The sequence below is a fragment of the Nannobrachium achirus genome (genome assembly GCF_963921795.1).
Source record: "Nannobrachium achirus genome assembly, chromosome: 2".
NCBI lineage: Eukaryota > Metazoa > Chordata > Actinopteri > Myctophiformes > Myctophidae > Nannobrachium > Nannobrachium achirus.
Window position 1 is genome coordinate 68,678,637 of NC_137811.1, and position 10,226 is coordinate 68,688,862.

The following is a 10,226-nucleotide window of genomic DNA, read 5'->3' on the forward strand; positions in this document are numbered from 1 at the left end:
CTTACACACACACGCTCCTCACACACACACTCACTCACTCACACACACACACGTGCGCGCACACACACCTGCTGTTGCTGAGCCAACACTTGTAACTGATGTGCACAGCTGTTGCATGGCCAGGGGTTTTATAGGGCCTGAGAGAGAGAGAGAGAGAGAGAGAGAGAGGGAGAGGGAGAGGGAGAGAGAGAGAGAGAGAGAGAGAGAGAGAGAGAGGACGGTCAATTCACAATCTTGCCTCAGAGAGATGGGGGGGAGAGCGAGAGCGAGAGGGGGAGAGACAGACAGAGAGAGAGAGAGAGACAGACAGAGAGAGGACAGTCACTTCACAATCTTGCCTGAGCATCTCTCTCCCTCTGCTGCACTCCCAACACACACACACACACACACACACACACACGCACACACGCACACACACACACACACACACACACGCACACACACACACACACGCACACGCACATGCTGGCCCAGTCAGATCAGACTACATCTCACTGCAATATTCTTACGTTAATATTCTACGTTATGTTGACTAGTGTTTCTCCATCTTTTGCATTTCAAGGTCTCCCCCTAACTCAGTATACACCGGTCCCTTTGGACCTGTGTCAGAGTTGAACTGTCAGAGTTACAGACTTTTACAGTATGGGTCCATTTAGACCCCCATAAAGGAACCCACAAAGTCCCTGGAATCCACTTTGAGAAGTTACCACTGACCATGACAATGGACTATACCATTCTATGTAGACCATGACAATGCCTGATACTCTTTAGCACACCGTTTCCCAAACGCCGGCTCGGGACACATTTCTGGGTCACAGACCCATTTTCTTTTTCTACATTAAAAAAAGATATATGTAAAAATGTTTCTTTATAATTAAAAATAATAATCTTCATACATTTTAAAACAAACAAACACATGATCCAAGAAATATTACAGATATTAGAAATACTATTAAAGATTTACAATAATTAAGATGTAGTGAAAATAGCCGATCTAAGTCTCACAACTCTCTAATAATGCAGCTTTTATAAAGCATCAAAATCAGTTGACCACGTTAAACCTATATACGTCGGTCATTTAAAATATTTTTTAAAATATATATATTTTAAAATTTAAAATAGACAATCTACAGTACAAAATGGCACAACATATTTTCTGTGGCCAAAATGGTGAAATTCGACAGTCGGAAGTAGAAAAGTCAAAAGAATCTATAAGCGAGGAGTATTTTTTGGAGGTCCTTGACATTAAGAAGTTTGAGAACCACTGTCCTAGAGTACAGTCCATTACAAACATGCAAGTGTCAAAATATAATAAAAACATTACACCATATCCTTCCATCACTCAAAGGTAGTTGAGGCCCTACTCGTTGAGTCTTGTCTGAAAGGGAGGGCCCCTTCTGCATAATTCAGTCTGAATGGATAAGGCAGGGCATTGCAGAACGTACAGTACGTTTATTACATACGTTTATCGATTTGACATTTTCTTATTGTCAACATACCGGTAGCCAAAACCTATTTGTGTTCTGGTATTTTTGTTTAAGCAGGCAGGTCACATTAATTAGGCCTAGAATTATTGAATGCTTTAACCAGTGATATACAAGCTCACAGCGCTGCACCGAGTGCCGCGCTGCGAGCTTGTAGATCTGCTATTTTTGAAAAAGTCGTGAAAATGTGTGCAAATCTTTGACAATATGTATTTTCAAAGTGAACGTTTGTAACTAAAATTTTGCTTCTGTTACTCTCTTACTCAATATTTTGAGATGGGGGTCCGTGGCCAAATAAATATCATTTTGGGGGTCCTTCACATGAAAAGGTTTGAGAACCACTGACATAGTCTCTCAAGAACAGACTAACTGAGCTCCAGTTAAGTGAAAAGGACCTTTTCTTTGACGATGGCTGGCCAGATTGCTGACATAGAAACATAGGTTTTTTCAAAAAATCTTAGAAAGTTTCAAAAGACACTTATAGAATCGGGTCAAAATTATAATTTTCACGATTTTTCAAAAATAGCAGATCTACAAGCTTGCGAGCTGTGAGCTTGTAGATCTGCAATTTTTCAATAGTTAAAGCATAAAATAATGATACACAATAATGTGTACCCGTTCTGAATGGGTTAACTAAAGGTATAGGTTCTAAAGGTTAAATACTATCTCATTGCATTTCTCATATCTGATCTTTAGGACTGACCGTCCACACTGTTATTTGCAAGTGATCAGATCAGATTTGTGTACACAGACATCGCCAAAAACAGCAGATGTACAAGCTCAGTGTGAGCTTATAGTTCATTATGTCCAGAGTCCAGACTGAGACACAAATGTAGAAATCACATTTCAAACCACCTAGGAATTTTATTTTATATCTGATTTGAGAAAAAAAGTAAAAACAATCTGTTTCCATGAGTTTTTAAGATGTTCAGTCTTTATGAAACAAATCTAATTCCAATCTGGATTTATGCCCAAAAATCGGGTTTGGCAAAATGTTATGTGTAAACACGTCCAGAAGAAACGACAGAAGACTTCCAACATGTTGTGTTGAAGGGACTGTCAGTGTGTGTGCCCACCCTCGTTAATGGCCCTCGTTAACATCACACGTTACGAGCACGCTCCATTCTAATTGGGCCATAATGAGCCCTGCTGATAAGCGACCTGATAGGTGGCCTCCACGGGCGCTCTGGCCTCTGAGTGGACGGTCGGAGCGGCGGCGCGGAGCCACTGATAGGCCATCGGGGCCGCGGTGGGAGGGGCAAGCTGGCTGCTAGCCAATGGGAGTAACAGGACCCTCAGGAGTGAGGCGAGACCGCGGCACAGGGCACGGAGAAGATGAAAGAATGTGTGACTCAAGGTGCGTGTGCGTGCGTGCGTGTGTGTGTGTGCGTGTGCGTGTGTGCGTGTGCGTGTGTGCGCGTGTGTGTGTGTGTGTGTGTGTGTGTGTGTGTGTGTGTGTGTGCGCGTGCATCTGGGTGTGACGTGGGGAGGGATAATGGTTTGGTTTACGGTAATATTTGCTATATTTTTAGCCCTTTATATTGAGTATGTTACTAAAAAGGTCCTTTGTCCATCAGTCGACTTTAAGGCTTAATCAGGAGTTTGGTAGGCTAGACGGACATTGCTCTTGTCTGTATTATCCTTATGTATACCGGTATGTCTGTAATCCTTTCTCGTTCATTTCTTAAGTGTTAGGGTTAGGTTTTAGGGTTAGGCATAGTTTTACTGATGTTAGGGTTAGTGTTTGGGTTAGGTTTAGACATAGTGGTTAACATTCACCAGCATTCACCAGCGTCAAACAAATGGAACGTCGAACAAATGTTACGTCGCAATATCGACAAGCTCCTCTGTAGTGTGGTATAGATCTTTTTCCAGAGCGCTGCCATGTAGCTGCGGTGTCAACACACAGTCGCACACACACATACTGTAGGTCAGGGTTCCCCAATAGGCGGCCCGCGGGCCATTTTGCGGTGCGAGGCGTTGTGTGCTTGTAGATCGGCTGTTTTCACTAGTTTAAATCATTTTTAAAATGATAAATGCAAAACGGTCATACAAGATTTTCACCCGACAACGACGATATCTGAACTGTCACTGGAGTAGCAGGAATGCCACCGTCGCCCCCTGCATTGTTGTGGCCCTCGGCTTGGTACCCTAGACATAATTTGGCCCTTGGGGAAAACGAATTGGGGAACCCTGGTGTAGGTGCTGCTTGACACCGCAGTTATGGTTGCTGCTCTGAGAAACTGGTCTATAGCGGAGGTTGCGGGACCGACCCATGCCCAGGTGCCAGGCACACACCTGCACGCACTCAAAGCTCAGAATGACAGTTTTGATGACATGGGCCAGTAGTTCTCAACCTGTTGGCCCGGGGTCCACAGGTGGGCTGTGAAGACATTGCAAGTGGGCCCCCAAATAATTGGCAAACTATGAGTTTTAATGGAATATACATAATTAATCATTACAAATGATATTATGTAAAAAATATATATATATACTGTATTTCTTCATTAAAAACCTTAACGATTTTGTGATACAGATAAATGGCAACATAAATTGTACTATCGATCCAAGACTGAACACAATCGATTGATTTATTATTGCGACCGTAGGTCGCTATTTAGTATGAAAACCCCCCAGTTCATGTCCATCCGTCTGTCACACCTCATGCTCTTCTGACATCACAATGATGTTGCAAATGAATGGCCAAGACAGAATTAATTTGCATTGACCTGTTCTGACATCACAAAGATGATTCGACCAGCTCAGCATTCTCAACGGGCCCAAAAGGGCCTGGCTCTAAATGGGCCCTAACTAGGCCTTAACTGGGCCCTAACTGGGCCGGCCCGAGGCCCCGTCTGGCCTTACTAATTAGCATACAATTTTATGCCCTACCCGGCCCAAAAATGTAAACATTAATTCCATATATGGGCATTCCCAGATGGGCAACAACACTACAATCCCTGTTATGCCCATCATCGAAATATTAAGCCCTGATAAGTTTAGGTTTTACTTTAACTAAAAGCTTTAACTAAATATTGAGAAGAAAATATAGAAGTCCATGAAGATGAGAAGTAGTAGATGTCCAAGCTTTATTTAGGAGGCAAAACAGAACAAGTCCAAAACAGCATAAAGGATATCCCAGTACGCAAGAGCCTGCTCACAGGAGGCGAGGCCTAGATTGATCAGTGGCAGACATAAGAAGACTCTGTTTTCACCTGTACATATTGTGTTCTGATTGTATTGTGTATTGTGTACACTTCTGCTTTGGCAATGTAAACGTATGTTTTCTCATGCCAATAAAGCCCTTTGAATTGAATTGAATTGACACCCTGATCAAAGGACTTCCAATACACCTTTCCTGTCTGTAAGAATGTTCAAAGCACAGGACATCAAGGCATAGGAAGTGATAGTGACATACTATGACAGACAACAATAGACATCTTGATTAAGATTCCATCCATGGAACCAATAATAACACTTCGTAATTGAGTTAATCATATTGCATAATGTTAAAGTCCATCCTTAATGACACTTCATGTCTCTATTAATACAAGCTAAATTCATACAGTACATGTTTAAAACCAAAAGCACACTACAAAATCGATCTATCAAGCCCATATCTGGGAATGCACATACAGTATATGGACATAGCCCGTATCTGGGAATGCCCATATTCCCAGGTTCCCAGATATATGGACACATTGTGTCAGTCTCATGTCGTCTATGACGTCAAACATGATGGGTGGACGTGCCTAGACTGGCATGGGTGAGGCTTAATCGCCTCCGAACCGGCGTTGGACCTTTCCGCTCATTCATATAGATGGCGCCTGGCTCCTAGTGCCACCTGTGAGTGCGGCGCCAACCTGCAGTGCGGCGCCAATCTGGCTAGCCATCGTCAAGGAAAAGTTCGGTCGCTCTTTCAACTGAAGCTCAGTTGTAACTCGAGCTCAGTTCGGCTGTTCTTGAGAGACTAGTGTGGCACAGAGGAACAGACAGCAGACCATGTAATTCTGGAATGCCCCTATGCTAGTCAATCTGAGGTTTGACCCAAAAGAAATTGCAATAGTAATGGTTCAAGGTTTTTTATGATCCTTAGGGTCATCCAAGAAACATGTTAAAAAGGCCCTTTTTTTGCTTAGATTGGCTGGCCTAGTATGGGGCTCCTAAAGGGATGCATGGCCTGCTGTCTGTGGACCATAACACAGTGACGTGGCTACAGAGAGAGATGACGTCACGTCAGTCATCTCCATATTTGGGAAGATATGGCCACATTATGGCCACATTTTGGCCAACTTAAACAACCAACCAGGTCTGTGCATTTTTTTGGTCAAAGTTGATCCCATGCCAAAGCGCCAGCGCTTGCCCAGCAGTCTGCTGTCACCAAGGCGGATGCGTGAACGTGAATGCCCATGGCGAGGTCGTTTCTCGCCCTTATGGCGTTTTACTGGTTAAAATAAACTCTGAAAATGCTTTGTCACTTACTGTACATAAACCTTGACTACACTTTGAAAGTTGCTGCTGAAGTCTCTACTTGAAATTCTGATAATCTGAGATATTCTTCCAATTATTTAATATATCTGATATTGTGTCTTGTTATCTGACTTTGAATTTATATTAAGTATTTTGGAAACCGCAAAACATTGAGAAATAGAACAAAGATAACTATTCTTTGGGAAGAAGAAACAAGACAACAAGATATGTGCATGTACTTCTTTGCTTTCACAGATGAAAGTGACTTTATGATGTTTGGCTGTGAAAGTACACGTAGCCCTAAACAATACAAGAGCCTCAAAAAAAAAAAAAACGTCTCACACGTAGCCAACTGTCTGATGCAGATGTGGTGTGTGTGTGTGTGTGTGTGTGTGTGTGTGTGTGTGTGTGTGTGTGTGTGTGTGTGTGTGTGTGTGTGTGTGTGTGTGTGTGTGTGTGTGTGTGTGTGTAAAAACATGACTGGCAGTAAACAGTGCATCCAGGATGTTGGGCATCAAAGCGCTCAGTTCCAGTCAGAGCCTGGCGAGAGATGACTGGCTGATTACCCATTCTGAGTGTGTGTGTGTGTGTGTGTGTGTGTGTGTGTGTGTGTGTGTGCGTGCGTGCATGCGTGCGTGCGCATAGGCGGCTCCACGGGGGTGCATTGGGGGGAAATGCCCACCCAGATTAGACCTTGTGCCCCTCCAGTCCAGATTGGCCAGCCACCATTATTCTAAGATGTTTTACAGGTGTTAATTATATTATGTTATATATATATATATGTTTTGTTCTTTAGGATTATTATAAATATAGATTTTCAAATGAATTAATAGTCTAATGAAAATGCAATAATAAAAGGTAGCCTACACTGGCGCTGCACCAAGTTGGTTTTGTTTTGATGTCTATCCCTGTGTTGTTGTGCATGCAGCACAGGACATTTAAATCTTTTCAGTGAGAAAATGGTGCAAAATCAGCTTGATATATACTGTATAGGGGTGTGTTGAGAAATAAAGTGCCCCCTTTGGAAAATGTAAGGCCCCCCTGCTGATTCTTCCCTGGAGCCTCCACTGTGCGTGCGTGCGTGCGTGCGCGCGTGCGTGCATGCGCGGTATGATTCCGTGTGTGGTATGATTCCGATAACAACATTTTACCAGTCATTAAAACCAACTGGGAGACTTCTAACTATTGTCAGTAAATTCTACTACAGGAGGAGGGGACGGGGAGAGGGGGAGAAGCCTGGTTTGGCAAAGATAAAATTAAGCCCTATATCTCAGCTTAAATCTGAGGCCCTACATTATTAAATATCTTTCATAACCTAACTCTAAATAGACGTATCTGTGTGTAATTCGGTGCATAGAATAGTAGGGTATTATACAAAAGCTTAAAAAAGCCACATAACTCTTCTGCAATGTTTGGTGATCGTATAGTTCTTTACCGCTTCTTAAGGCCTATTTCGGAAATAGTGAGAATAGCGATCTTCAAGCTCAAAGCGATGGGATGCCGGTTTAGATGAATCAATCAATATCAATGAGTCACAAAGACGAGTGCTAGTTCAAGTCCAAATACTTAACTGAATCAAGCAGGGTAATGATGACAATTGAGAAGAAGACCTGAGCCACCAGGGTTACCATACCAACCAACCAACATACCTACAGTATGTGACTCGGTTGGTTACCATAACAACTAACCTGCAACAATAACTGCTCCACATACTATGTGCAATAGAGGGTATGCGCGTGACATCATCATCATACTCAGAAGTTATGTGGAAACACCTATTGAGTGGCAAAAAAATACTTTCTGGCCTTGACAGCCCATACATGTACATCCAAACAGATAAGTCCTATCTGATTGCATTGAACGACATTAAAATACTCACTTTGCCAATCACTTTGCCACTCGATTTGCCACTCGATATGCCATTCACTTTATGCATGCGCATACCCTCTATACTGTATGTTGTAGACAGTACTGTGTCCTACCATAACGTCCCTGGCGCCACCATTTTCCCCTTTAAAATAAACATCCCGCAAAAATCCTGTACTTTCAGCAAAGGGCACAGCAGCAAACACAAACAGAACAGAATGACATGGCACCAGCAGACACCTGCCCACAGTCTCTTTGGCACCTGCCGGCAGCGCCCCAAACGTCAAGGCATGCCAGTCTGACAGTGGTTTTCAGACATGCTATGATACAGTTTTATTCATATAGTTATACTCCTTATGTAGTCACTGCTCTCTATATGAAGAGAAGAGAAGAGAAGAGAAGAGAAGAGAAGAGAAGAGAAGAGAAGGGAAGAGAAGAGAAGGACAAAGATGAGAAGCGAGATGAGACCAGAGATCCTTCATATACAGTGGAAGGATTTAACAAAGGAAAACACTAGAGGCAGACTCTATCTTACTGAGAAATTATGCTTTATCAAACACACACTAAACAAAAATGCTGCTAAATTGCACTAAAAGTGGTTCTTTGGTGTAGAATGTGTCTAGATAGACTTGAGACATGGCGGAGGCGCTGCACTGCTGGCGACTCGCGACGGTCAAAGCATTCTTGTTTGTTAGTGTGTACCACGTTTATTGTTTTTTATGTCCAGTTTAGGTTGCTAGCTGTTTGTTAGCACTAGTGCTTCGATCCTCAAAAAGGTATATTGAATTGGAAATGAAGGGACAAAGTTTTGTCACGGGGACTGAACGCCCAAATGAGGAAACGGGGGAACAGCAACACATCTCCTACACTAGAGAGCAACTCCTCGGGATTAGACAACATGGAGAGGGAAATATAGACCTTGATACATTACCACTGGGGATCAGAAAGCATGTACACCAACATCACCGGCGAGACGAAGTGTCCCGCGGGCGGAGAGAGCCGCACCACGGCGGCACAACACGGAGAGAGCCGGTGCGCGGCGGGGGACAGAGAGAGGAGCTCCGCGGTGGCACACGGAGAGAGCCGCACCGCGGAGGCGGAGGCGGACAGAGAGAGCCGCGCCACGGCGGCCGCGGCTCACGGAGAGGGCCGATCTGCGGCCGTGGACGGAGAGAGGAGCTCCGCGGTGGTACACGGAGAGAGGTGTTCCGCGAGCAGAGAAGGAAGAGAGGCAAGCGGGGTGGAATACGGAGGAAACTCCAAAGACGCAAAACAAAACTACCGCTCCCGACGATCATCCTCGCCAATGTCAGGTCATTATGCCCCAAGATGGATGCCCTACACATTAAAATCCGATACTTTAAAGAATACAGGGATGCCTGTATTCTCTGTTTTACAGAAAGCTGGTTAACTGAGGAGTCAAACAATGACATTCTTCAGTTACACGGCTTTATGGGCCCAATACGGGCGGACAGAGACCTGAACAGCACAGTGAAGGAATCAGGAGGTGGGGTATGTTTCTATATAAATGAACGCTGGTGCTCTTCTGTGCATGTTAAAGACAAAATATGCACGGATGAGCTTGAACTGTTGTCAATTTCCCTGCGCCCATTTTATCTACCCAGAGAATATGGACAGGTGATTGTAACAGGTGTTTATATTCCACCATATGCTAATGCAACTAGGGCTGCTCAGACAGTATACCAATGCATTGAGAAGCTAGAAACGACCTCCCCTGGTGCTCCAAAAATTATATTGGGGGATTTTAACTCTTGTAGACTAGATAATGTGCTGCCTACATACGAGCAGCATGTTACATGTAACACAAGGGAAGAGAGGATACTGGACTTGTGTTATAGTAATGTCACAGGGGCCTATAAATCCATACAGAAAACAAAAGTAGGCACTTCAGATCACTTTGCTGTTCAGCTGCTGCCCACATACAAACAAAAGCTGAAGCAGGAGAAGGTTAAAAGGAAAACAGTGCAGGTGTGGTCCAGTGAGGCCATACAGAGCCTTCAGGGCTGCTTTGCCTGCACAGACTGGCAGGTTTTCACTCAGGACCACTCCCTCGAACAGTCCGTCACAGCAGTAACCTCATATATTCAATTCTGTGAGAATATGCTAATTCCAACTAAGACTGTTAAGCATTTCCCAAACAACAAGCCGTGGTTCACAGCTGATCTGAGAAAAGCAGTGGAGGCTAAGAACAGAGCCTTTGCTGCTGGGAATAGAGAGGAGGGGAGGGCAGCACAAGCAGCAATAAAAAAGGAGGTGGCCCAGGCTAAAAGGCGCCATAAAGAACGTGTGGAGGCCATGTTCCACTCTGGCAACCTGAGGCAGGCCTGGCAAGGACTTAATGTCCTCACAGGGAAAGCCCCAGCAAAGACCACCACAGAAAGGAGG